Source organism: Rhea americana, unplaced genomic scaffold, assembly GCF_003343005.1.
Source record: "Rhea americana isolate MKP2758 unplaced genomic scaffold, rheAme1 scaffold_30, whole genome shotgun sequence".
In the NCBI taxonomy this organism is placed as follows: domain Eukaryota; kingdom Metazoa; phylum Chordata; class Aves; order Rheiformes; family Rheidae; genus Rhea; species Rhea americana.
In genome coordinates this window covers 3,498,248-3,510,402 of record NW_028186424.1, presented here as the reverse complement: position 1 = coordinate 3,510,402, position 12,155 = coordinate 3,498,248, and the positions used below count along the sequence as shown (strand labels likewise).

Here is a 12,155-nt window from a genome sequence, read left to right as displayed (position 1 = left end):
CAGTGTATCTGCAAATGATGCATTTAGCCACCACATGCCATGCTGATATTTAGACCCATGTCTTATGTGGGCTCTCACATGTCACTAACTGATGATATAAAGCCACAGGATAGATTTTGCTTTAGTCCTGTCACTTGACCTTATCCCAGGTTCCTCCTAATATCCCCTTCTGACCTGTCTGGAAATTTCTTCCTTCTCTGTTCACTATGTAATAGGGTATCCTACAACAGACATTGTTCTAACTTGCTCCTTCACGTACATGCCTTGCCACCCTTCTGTGCCTGCACAAATCCATGCCAGATCTCTAACGTGAGCAAACTGAGTGCCAGCATGAACAGTGGTAGCAGTTCCTAGCTCTCTRCCAGGAGGGGTAGATAAGCAGGAGAAGACAGCAACCCCTGCACAGTTTTCATACTTTGTTTTAAGGTCATTGAGAACTTCATCCTATGGAGTATTTGAATAAGCAGTAAACTATCTATACATACAGATAGAAAATAGGTACACAATTATAAAAAAATGAAGTCACATGCAGGTGGTATGACAAACTCTTAGAAATTAAACTGTAACTTTATCACAAGCAAGTTAGCTAATGAAGTGTGAAGAAACCTAGGCTGGACATTGTTTTCATRGCTTCTTTGTCAGATTTAAGCATTTGTTAAGGCACTTTCAAAGGTGTCAGAACTGTGGCTGATAAGCTTTTCAAACAATACATTGTGGTGCAGCATTGAGGTTCTGTATGGAAAGATACGTACGTATAAATTCACATATACACATAAAACAGAGAAACTCAAGTGATTTCAATGATTTAATCTCAGAAGATAGTATTTCCACTAACATCCTGTTAGCATTTTAGTTCTGACTTGAGATCTCAAATTTCTCTTGCTAATTTCCCTGAAAAAATGCCTGTCAGTCTTGATGACCTAACTATAAATGATTAAAACTGCAGGGATGCCAGAAACTAAACTTCATGTTGCTAGGGATATGCTTTTCCATGTATACAACTGATCTTTTCCTTAAAGTAATAAGCTATGTAGTAACTACTGAAAGTTTCTTTTCAGCATTGCACCATGATTATATGTAATTCATTGTTTTTCATTCTTATGATGTACTTTATATAAATATACTTTAAATATGCTTTATTTTACATGTGTTTGCTATTGATAAATACTGTGATATGAAGAATAATTAAAATCCAGATGCAGTTATTTAAATTACTGCATTTAGTGAATCCCAGAGTCTTTCATATTGGCAGATGCTATCTTTAGATCAGAATTATCCTTAATTCTAGAAGCGAAATTCAGCATTCAGAATATTAGTACTTTCCATTATTGCTACCTGCAAGCAGAAATATCATCAATATAATTTAGGAAAAAAAGCACACAACATGTCTCAGACTAGAATTCCAGTAATTCAAATTAGCTTTTCCTGTTCCCTTCTTGAGTGTCTATATGTTGTAAGGTAACACGTATAAACAAGACTGTAAATGAACCTATTGCCTTTGCAGCATCCCACTCAAAGAGCAGGTGGGATTTTCGAATATCAAGATGGATGTGATCTGCTTAAGATGACCGAGTCATTATCTTGGAGCCTGAACTAAAGAAATCAAAATCTGAGAAGAAAAGAGAAAGACGATATGCTCCAATCACTTTTTTCTCTCAGTCCATCCAAGGCAGAATGAAAATTAAAATCTCAAAAAGATTTGACAGCCATGTTCTCATCTACAATTTCCTTTTCCATCTTTAATGTTTACCTTGACTATCAAATATGAACCCACATGGCTCTCTAAGCACCAAGAACAAGATAGTAAATAACTCTTTTGTAGCTGTGCACCTAGTTTACCTAGGCCTTTTTGAATGTTCATTTAGCATATAAATGCATCTTAAAGCATCTAAATCTGGCCCCAAATGACAAAATTTCAGAGCTGTGAATTACATTGGTTTCTACCCTTTTAGCATTCAACTTTGGCAGTCAGGTAAGTTCCCCAAAGATCAAAATTGTAACATACAAGCAGTACTAATGTATATCACCATATTTATTGTGCAGATGCTTTCTCGTCAGTTACTAAATAGTCCCAATACAAAGTAAAACAGATTCAGAAGCACCAAAAGAACAAAACATTAATCATTAAAAGACAAATTTAGAGAAGATGCTAAACTTCACGTGTCAGAACTTYAATCTCTCACCATTAGAGATTTTTCATAATCCTAACTTCTAGTATATTTACTGTGATAGCAAAAATACAWGATGAAGACAAAGATTAAAGATTTGATCCCGTACTTACCATGTAAAGTGTTTGTCTTTTTTAAACTAGTTTCATTCTACATTTACATGCACTGACCAAATATTTTACTTTAAATTTAGACAAAATTATACTACATGTTCTTTGAGGCTTGACCATAAAAATTAATTTGTTGCAGTATGTTAGCCATAAAAACCTTTATCTTCCCTTTTCTTCAAACCAGCAACCAACCTCTATTTCAGAGGTGTGCATGCAAAGGGTAACACTTCCCACTGATCTAAGGAAGTCTCACTTTCTAGGCAAGGCATTTGTAATGAATATGAGTGGCCAGAGACTAGATGCAGAAGCTGGACAGCTCAAAAATTTTTCCAGTAGAGGTTCACTGGCATCAGCCTTCTCACAGCCTGAGCTCAGTGGTCATGTGGCCCTGCACAGAGCCACTGCTAGTGCCTCTCCAGGCTCTGAAGGCTGTTCCACCCTCCTCTTGCTTTCTCATTGGGCACAGCACGTCAAAGAGGACTGTACTCAACAGCTGGGGAATGCGATAGGGAAATAAGACACTTCTTCCCTACTGGACATTAAATAGAACAATTCCGTTATCATGCTGTTTTTCCTCTGTTGCTACTTCCTTTTCAGTGAGTGCCTGTATCTGTTTCAAACACAGCTAACCAGAAGAAAAACATAGCTTGACATTTTCCATTTCCCTGACTATGCAGATTGAGTTTTTTTTGTTAAAGGAGTTATGGATGACAAGAACACTATTTTTAATCTCCCACCAACTTATTCCCATTAAAAAGCATTGAAAACTAATAACATCTGCAAAACAGGTTTGTGTATTGTTCTGTCTATCTTGAAAGAGATCTCTAATGATGAGAAAGTGCCCACTATTTAAAAATGGGTTATTATATTTGAATTAGTTGCTTATAAAACTGCATGCAGTAACATTTCTCTTTCATCTTCCCATTAAGATGCTCAGGAGAACTTACTATCATTTAGCTTCAAGTTGCCTGTGGCAACTATGATTATTCTAGTTCTACAGATCAGAAAAATCAAGACAAACATTATTTGTAGTCATACATTCTATGAAGTGCTGGGAAAACAGATGAAGAGTTCAGAGGGCTGATCATAAAGATGGATTAATTTACCCCAAGAAGATTCATACATGCTGGGAACCTCCTGGGTGATACAAAGTTGCTTTTGTAGCTCTTCTGTGCATCAATTCCTATCTCTAAAAGAGAAGGAGCAGCAGGTGCTGTTTCTGTCATCTCACCCAAGCCCTTTGTGGACAAGAAGTAGATTTAAATTTAAAGTCTCCAGACCCTTATAATCACTGTCCCTGTACCCAACAGCTGTGGTAGCCCACAAGTTCTTATCCTTKTCTTATGTAGCACATAAGGTTCCTCCAGGCTGCCAAACCTGGCAGGACAGCTAGTGAAATCTGTGTCATCATCATCAAAAGCACAATTGCCTGTATATATTTCCTTGGTCTTGTGCTCTGCTGTCTTCTGGTATGTCACTTAAGGACTGCAGGACAAGAACACCTCAGTCTTGCCTCAGTACTGCCAAAACGGCCATATCAAAAATGAATCTAGGTCATTTTTCCAAACTGATACTAAAGTAGTTATTTTACTATTCCTTCTCTCCAGTTTCTCTCAACTCACATTTGTTTTGCATAGTATCTCTTAGGCTCCGAACACCTTAATGTTCAGACTATTCTCAGAGAGTAAATCACATCCAGGCCTTGATCTATATGAAATTCTATCACAAGCATAAATTCAAAAAAAAATCTATAGTACATTCTGTTCAGGCAACACTTAAAACAGTGAGCTTTTCCCCTCCGGTGCTGTTACGCTTTACACAGAAAGGTAAAGCAAATCTGTGGTCAAGTTAAATGGACTTGGGAATCTGAGTGCCTTCTGAAAACAGAAGATAGGCTACCTGTATCAGTGAAGTAATTTTAGGTTAGTCAGTGATCTTAGATTAGTTAGTTATGTTGAATCACTGTTCATGTTTAGTCTACAAATAAAAAAGCCCTAGCAAGCTTCAAGTTTGAAAGACGTAGTAGATTTCTTTAGAAGTTTTACCTTCTCATGAAGGATTTTCCTCATAGCATGAAGACTGAAATATTGTATATTCAAAGTTGAATGTACAGCTGGTAATTACAGGTGAAAAGTAATGTAAGTCCAAAATTATCAATTTTTGAAGTCAAAAATTATGGACCCAAATCCACAGTTTGGTGACTGATTAAAATAAACATTAATTTAATGGATACTTCCAAAAAAATGATATCACTGTGAGAAAACTAGAAGAGACATCTTTGAATCTCAATGCCTCATTTTGAGTGCTAGATTTGACAGAGTTTGGCCTATGGCAGGCTAATGCAAAARAATAAAATAGGAGGAATGCTTCTGGTATTAAATAGCAGCTCAGCTGACAACACTGCCTAGAGCAGAGAACACAATCACATTCTGCAATCACATTCACAGATCACATTCACATGTATTTTTTGGTCATACCAGTATCAGTACATCAAAATATTCAAGTGCTATTGAAATTAGCCTCTTAACAGGCTGCAGTGCTAACAGACTGAAAATAAACCTACAGTCAAACACTAGACCACAAGCCCCTAGAACAGTGTCAGACATTCAGATATAGAGCRTTAGTTTTCCTACCTTTTCAAAGTCTGATTTGTTGTAACATGCCAGTAAACAGATCTGTGCTGTCCTCAGCTCTGCTCAGAGCTGACTCCAATACAGCTCTTCCTGTTTGACCTTCTTATCTTTCCTGTTGATTGCACAGCCCAGCTTGAATGTGGCAAGTACAAAGAGTTGTCTATTAACTGATACTGTTAATTCAAAAACTTCTAAAAAAAAGTTATGAGTAAAGTTCATTATGCAAAGCAAAAGTGCATCAAAYGTGCTGGAACGTTCAAACACTGGCTTTTCAGAGCAATAATTCATTTTAGCATTTTTGCATTAGCAGCTAAAAGGTTCTGTGGGACAGATCCAGATCATTGTGCTAAGCAAGCATTGTTCAGACAAATAACAAATAGTGCTTCAGACAGAGTACCAGGCTTTGAGTCCCCTTTGCTTTTGATCACAGAATTAACTTCTTGCTAYCGTTCCAGGTATAAAAAGCTTCATGAAAAATTATTTGAGGGTGAATTCAACTTCGATGCATTTACTTTTAAACTGCAGATGTATATAGTTTTGCAGATCTTTCATGCACTGTGCAGAACTCTAAGCACTAAATACCAGTTTGTGGCATTAAGCAAATCTGCTGTGGAGTAAGTGCAGAGCGTATTTTCCCCATCATAAAACTTTATCACTGTCCCAAATGCCAGATCCCAAGTGACCCACACAAAGGCAAGGGAATGACAGAAACTGAAAAGAAACTATCCTWTTTCAGATCTGCTTGCTTTTTCCCCTTCTCTCCAGACTGAGATGAGGATGACCCTTTTCACCTTCTTTCCTTCCATAGAATACTCAGAATTTCACATACAGTTAGCCAGTTACAGAACACTTACTGTAGTTAGTGCTGAGCACCCCAAGTGCCACAGGTGTGAGGCTGCCTGTTGTAGGAGGCACAATGCACGTACAGAACAAATAGACTCTATCCCCTACAAATGTATACCTGATACTTCAGACATCTCTAACCAGCAAAATCCCAAAATCGGAGATAGCAAGCCACTGACCATTGCGTGTGCAGGTGTGTGTGCACGRGAAGGGTGTTGTCCCGAGCACATGGGCCAGGCGGAGAGAGGCCGCGAGTTTGGCAGTGCCTGGAGAACATGGCTTGCAGTGAGGGGTGCCTCGCACAGCACCGCTGCGCTCCCTCCTGCCCCTGTATCCCTCAGGCGTCATCAGGCGCCATCAGGACCTTAGTCATGCCTCTTGCTAATCTTCCTCAAAAACACACGGTTAAAGTTTCTTCTGGGCTGTATAAACTAATGATTAATTACAAATCATACTCTTGCTTACCTTACGCTATCCACTCATACAGTGTTAACATGAATTATAAATGCAATTTCACACAGATTGGCCAATCTGTTCCTGCAGTGTGCTCGGGAACGCTCCATCCTTCAAGGATTTATGAGTTGGAAAGTATTCAAGTAATTGTATAAGTGTACATAACCAATCATCACACAGGCTTTTTCTCCCATTGAACCAGATTTGATACTGCATTACAATGCAGTATACAAACCATGCTGCTTCAGTTTTAATCAGTTTATATAGTAGCTGTGCCCACAGCATGAGATAATACCCATCACTATTTTACAAACTGGCTAATCTTCAAAGAAGTCTAAATTTCATTAGACTATTATTTCTAAGAATAATCTTCAGTCACATTTTATAACCCCAATTCTTCACTGTAATTTCTGTTATTTTTTCCTTTATGTGGAATCCAGATACTTAGTTTAGAACAGAAAAAATAGAAACCTATTTTTCAATGAATACCATCTTAAATTATCTGTATTTCTGTGACCCAGTCCCTGCAGAATACATCTGTTACTGATCAGTGTCTCCCTGAAAGTAAACACAAACAATCTTTAAGTAAAAAATAAGACAAAAAGTAACTTGCTTAAAGAAACAAGTAACAAAATCAAGAACTGAACTATAACTCCTCAACAGCCTTTTAATACCTGTTTCTTCACCTACTGTCTACAATTTCACTCCAAAACTTGTTTCATCCTGCTATACAGAGCAATTAAATTTTTGAGGGTGTATATTGATACRTAGCTGAAGGGGAAGCAAGAAAAAGTTTTCAGCCTTAGGATGATATCAAAAGCTGGCCCCAGACTTCCTGTTGCTTTTTAARAACAGTACCAATCTACATTATAGAAATATAATTCAATAACGTTATGGAAGTTGTGAACATCTGCTCTCATGAAATAACTCCAGAGACCACTACATTATAGCAAACAGGAAAAACACAAAGGTAGTATAATGGTTTCTCTGCAACAATCATCCCTCTCACATATTTCAAGCACTAGAAATTTGCTACTGCAGGAATCATGGCATCTCTTCAGATTTTCTTAGGCTAAAAACATAGGTTTGTTGTTTTAACTATTAAAATTACATAAAGAGATGATGCTGCCATTTGTTTGGTTGTCCTGATCTTTTCAGGATTATTAAAACAGTTTGCCAGGAGGCCGAGAGGGACATTGCTTACAGAAACAAAACATTTCCTCTAATTGTTTCTCTTTGGCATTGCTTTTCATCATCCTGTTTGTTTGCCCTTCTGCAGCTGCATGTTTGTCTGACAGCTTTTCTCTACAGCAGCCTGTATTGGGAAAAAACAGCACATTTCAATATTAAGGCCAGGTTATACCTTTCATTATAACTTATTTCATTACAGTTGGAGACATACTCATGAATGAATATTTTAGTCTGGTGCCAAAATATCTGTCTTTAACACACTGAAATGCAGCTGCTTTGGAACCCCTATTTATTGATAACTAACAGCAGATACCAGATTTAGGCACAAAGGGTCTTCATACTCATGTGACTAAATTCCTCTTTGATATCTTTCATCTCAATTATGCTAAATACTRCAAAGCTTATTCCACATATTGAATCCTGTAATAAAGTGATCTTCTTCTGCTTAATATTTTACTTAAGTTAGCATTCTTCATTGTGYACAGCTGTTGTCTGAAGTCATACAGGATACCGCTTTCTTGATTAGTGTCTGTTAGTTCCTATTTCATCCACTGGCTGATATGTACACGTTTAAAGTGTGATGCAGTGCAATCTGAACTGTAAACTTACAGCAAAATATTAATTCAACAGCTCAATATGAAATCTATACAGTTTGAAGTATAAACTTTACAGAAGCAACTGTTTTCTCAGCAGACCTGAGTAATTACATTGATTATAAGAGGATTACTAACATGCATCAGTATTAGTTGCGTTAACGTATTCGCACTAGAGTTACACAACACTTAAATAAGATTAGGTTTAGCAGTATGTTTCCCTATGATTAGCATGCTATTTCTCCACAGTAACTGCATGCACAGTTACCTAAAGAGTTAAAGTGTTTTCTCCTGGAATCCTGCCATCTTTTCCTCTTCCTGGTTGGGATCCAGATAGCTTTACTTCCCCCAGATCTTGAAAAAACCCCACCACCCCAGCTCTACAATCTGATTTAGAAAGTAAAAACAGAAAACACRAAAAGAAAAATATACTTCCATCCATCTGTAAGGAAACGCTGTCGCCTTATAGTCTGCAGGAAAATGCTGAGTCAAAACATCCAACTGTTACTTTACTTAAACACTATTCTTAGCTATTTACCTAGCTCACTAAATAATAGCTATGTTTGCTTACAATTTTCACATGTTAATAATAGATATTCTCGTGCTTGTTACTTAGCAGCACAGACCACAACATGGCATACACCTGAAAAAGCTTCCTTCTAAGCTGCTAYTGAGAGGTACTGTGACTCACTTAGAACACTGCTGGCTACAGACCAAAAATCATCGAGTTCAAACGTAAGAGATTTGAGCTCATGTCCTAATCTAGGCAGCCAACAAGGTCCCAGTAGGATTCCCAGTTTCATTCTATCTACGGAGTAGTTCTTAGGCCTCTATGTATTAGGAGAAGAGAAACCTTGTAAAGTAGCTTCATCAGCTGAAATAAAAATTGATAATTAACACTTACCAATTAGAAGATTAATTGTTTCCTTCCTGGATCCCTCTGGATCACCAAGATTGTGTTCTATTTCATGTAGGTAACAGCCTCTCCTAATTAGGTACAGACTTTTGAATCATGCATACATCAAAAAGCTTTTACTTTCGGATAACTCAAAAAAAAAAAAAAAAACAGAGAATTTGTATTCACAATATCCAGTTCAGAAGCTTAACTTTCTCTAGTTTTTTTTTGGTGTTGTTCTTTGTTTATTTTTAACTCTGAAAGCTCTCTGGTGAAGCAGAAATTCTTATATCTTGTCTTAGCCACCAGGATTAAGAAACCACTTACTAAAGCAGTTTTCTAAAATATTTGATAAAGCTCTAAGAATTTAGTATCATATTTTAATATAAAAGCAACAACACCAAGTTATTTTACAAATAGTAAACAACTAGGAAAAAATGAAATGAGATAGAGCTGTCTAAGTTTAATTTGATTGCTACTTAAACTCTCACAGAAAGCCTACTAAAAGTCCTATTCACTTATTACCATTAAGAGCCCAAAACACCACCTTTAATTGCATGGTGGGTGATTTAAAGGAAAATGAGTGCTTCCTTTTATGGAGAAATCAGGTGATTTGATTTTTCATTAACAGCTGCTTGAAGTTTTCAGGTAGAAATAAGAGTTTCAACAGGAAAAAAACATTTGCTGCTCTGGAGTTTTTAGTATCTGGTAATTCTGATTAGTGCTGGAAAATACAGAGTGAAGGAAATTTATTGATGGAAGCTGGAGTATACATGGAATATAGGCATGTCCTGTGCTAGTTTTGGTAGTGAGGAATTGTATTTTCACTTAGGYATTCAAAGTGGAGGAAAGATACTTCAATATGGATCCAGTGGAAACAAAGGTTTACTTTTGCCTCTGCYGATACTCTGTGGAAGAGTATGCCTGAAGGAATACCTGGAGGACCCAAAATAATGGATAGCCTCTAAATAAGAAAGTAGGAAGAAAAGCTGGTTTGTAATGAAAAATGTGTGACTTGCATTCAATCTAATCTAGTATTAACATAGACCAGAATGTGGCATTCAGAAAACTTAACAAAAAGCAGAAAGAAGGAGAAGATGGTATTCAACACCCCAAGAAGTGAGAATCAAGAGTCAGCAATATGCTAGATGAAACAAATTTTGTTTGGGCAAAAGAAGTTGGTTCAATATATTAACATACAAAGAACACATAGAATGGAGAAGAAAACAGAAAAAAAGAGACTCTTGAACTAACATCAAAAAACAGAACATGAAGTGGTATTTAACACCSAGTTTTGCTTAAAGGTAGCTTAGTTTATTGTAGTAGATGTTACCTAAGTTTAGTGTATCTTGTAATCTTTGAAAATAACTTCTTTGTAAATTGGAATACTTACTCACCCTCATTGGAGAATCTTCTTTCCCAGCTCCTTTGAAAACAGTTGATGAGTAGAACAAAAAGTTTCTTCAACTGAGAGGTGAGTTTTTCTGTCAGATGGCTAGCCAGGTTAGCAAGTGGTGGCTGCCCTTAATTGACATATAGCCTACCAGAGTAAATATGAAACGTATGTCTTCTTTTCCAGWTTCATCATCAAGTGAGTCATTCAGACCTAACTGTCATGATATYCCTAGTTTATTTTATAGATAAAATACTGAGGTCCTGGTATGTTCAGAAACAGTTGTCTTTTAGTCACTAGAACTAAGGCTATAGCAATCTGTTTCCAAAATGACCATGTACCTCATGCTGTCTAGCAGGGGATGCAATAGGGAAAAGAAATTAAGGGCCTTTCCTAAAGGCTGTCTTGCTGTTTACTTCAGTGGCATTTAAGGACAATATTAGAGAGGCATAAGTTGAAACAGGAGAGGCTCAGGCTGGATATAAGGAACAACTTTTTCTCTGCGAGGACAGTCAAGTGGTAGAACAGGTCAGAGGCATTGTGCAGTCTCCATCCTTAGAGGTTTTATACCCCTGAGCAACCTGGTCTGACCTTATCTGACTATGCTTTGAGCAGGAGGCTGGACTTGATGGTCTCCTGAGGTCACTTCTAACCCTATGACTCGATGCATAAATATGATTGCAAAATTTTAATCTTATTTTTTGCACAAACATAATGTTTGCAATCAGTGGTATTTTAAACAAATGATRTTATTGTAATTCAGTTTACATTTCAAAAGGAGTAGAAATATCTACAGACTGCTTTCTGAAAAAAGACAACAGCTGATACGGTAGACAGATATGCTGTATAGCTGTATTGCAGATGAAACCTGTAACAGTGTAACCATCTTCAGGGGAGTATATGGACAGGAAATGTGTTAATACTTAACTTGGGCTGTAATATCAAATTTTATACTTGGTTATGACTAGCACTATAAATTTCCACCATTGGTATGATCCGCTTTTTCTGTCAATAACGGAACAATAAACTTATCACCAATTCAACACTTGTATRCAAATACCTATAAACTTGAAGTTAAAATAGTGGCTTGGAAGATAAAAATCTGGTCCAGTTTCTGATTCTGCCACAGACTTCCTAAGAAGATTCTCAGTTGTCCATAGGGATAGCTAGTTAATGGCTATTCAGCATAAGAAACAAAGACAGGAAACAGGAGAAGTAATGAAGTAAACACACAGATGGTCAAATCCTAACACACAGCGGAGAGCAGAGATGGTAGCAAACACCAGGACCCACAAGACACCGATTGATGGCCATTGCAGGAACCTTTCAAGGGTCATTTTGAAGAGATTCAACAAGAACTTTGTACTGAGAGGGAAGAAAGATTCCAGGATTATCATGGGTTTCATGGGAAAGAGCAAACTCCTGGGTTGTTTGAGGGGGGATTGTGGGACTGTGCAAAGCTTGTTAGGGAATGCCATGAGGAAAGATTGAAGGTGGTGAAAGGAGGGTAGAAAGTGAATCCAGGAAGAGCAAGTCCTGGAAAATGAGAAAAGAAGGAAATAAAAGGTCACAAGTAAGGCAGCTACTGGTCAGTACCCATGTCTGGCCAAGCCCTGCACTTGATCACCACAGTCTGTCTCATCTTATAAAAATCTGTTCATGAAGCTTTATCTATTCTTTGTGTGCATGTGGTAGGGAGATCTGCTAGAGAACTTCAAGGTGGACTAGCCAGCAAGAAGAGGTCTGGAGTGAGATACTGGGGAGACTCATGTGCTCATGTATGCGTGTGCCCACATGAGAGCTGCTAGTGAACTTTGGGCCTGATTAGCCAGTGAGYAGCAACAGGATCAGGCCACTTGTGTTGTTCACATTTCTG

General features: G+C 37.4%; 1 protein-coding gene across 1 annotated transcript in view; it reads right to left on the bottom strand.

The window, feature by feature from the left end:
* SH3TC1 (SH3 domain and tetratricopeptide repeats 1) overlaps positions 1 to 4,937 on the bottom strand; it is a 32,714-nt gene extending 27,777 nt beyond the window's left edge. The window contains exon 1 of the mRNA XM_085309611.1: positions 4,912 to 4,937. The gene's annotated coding sequence lies outside the window, so the exon portion shown is untranslated. The remainder of the gene's footprint in view (positions 1 to 4,911) is intronic.
* Positions 4,938 to 12,155: the final 7,218 nt, after the last annotated feature.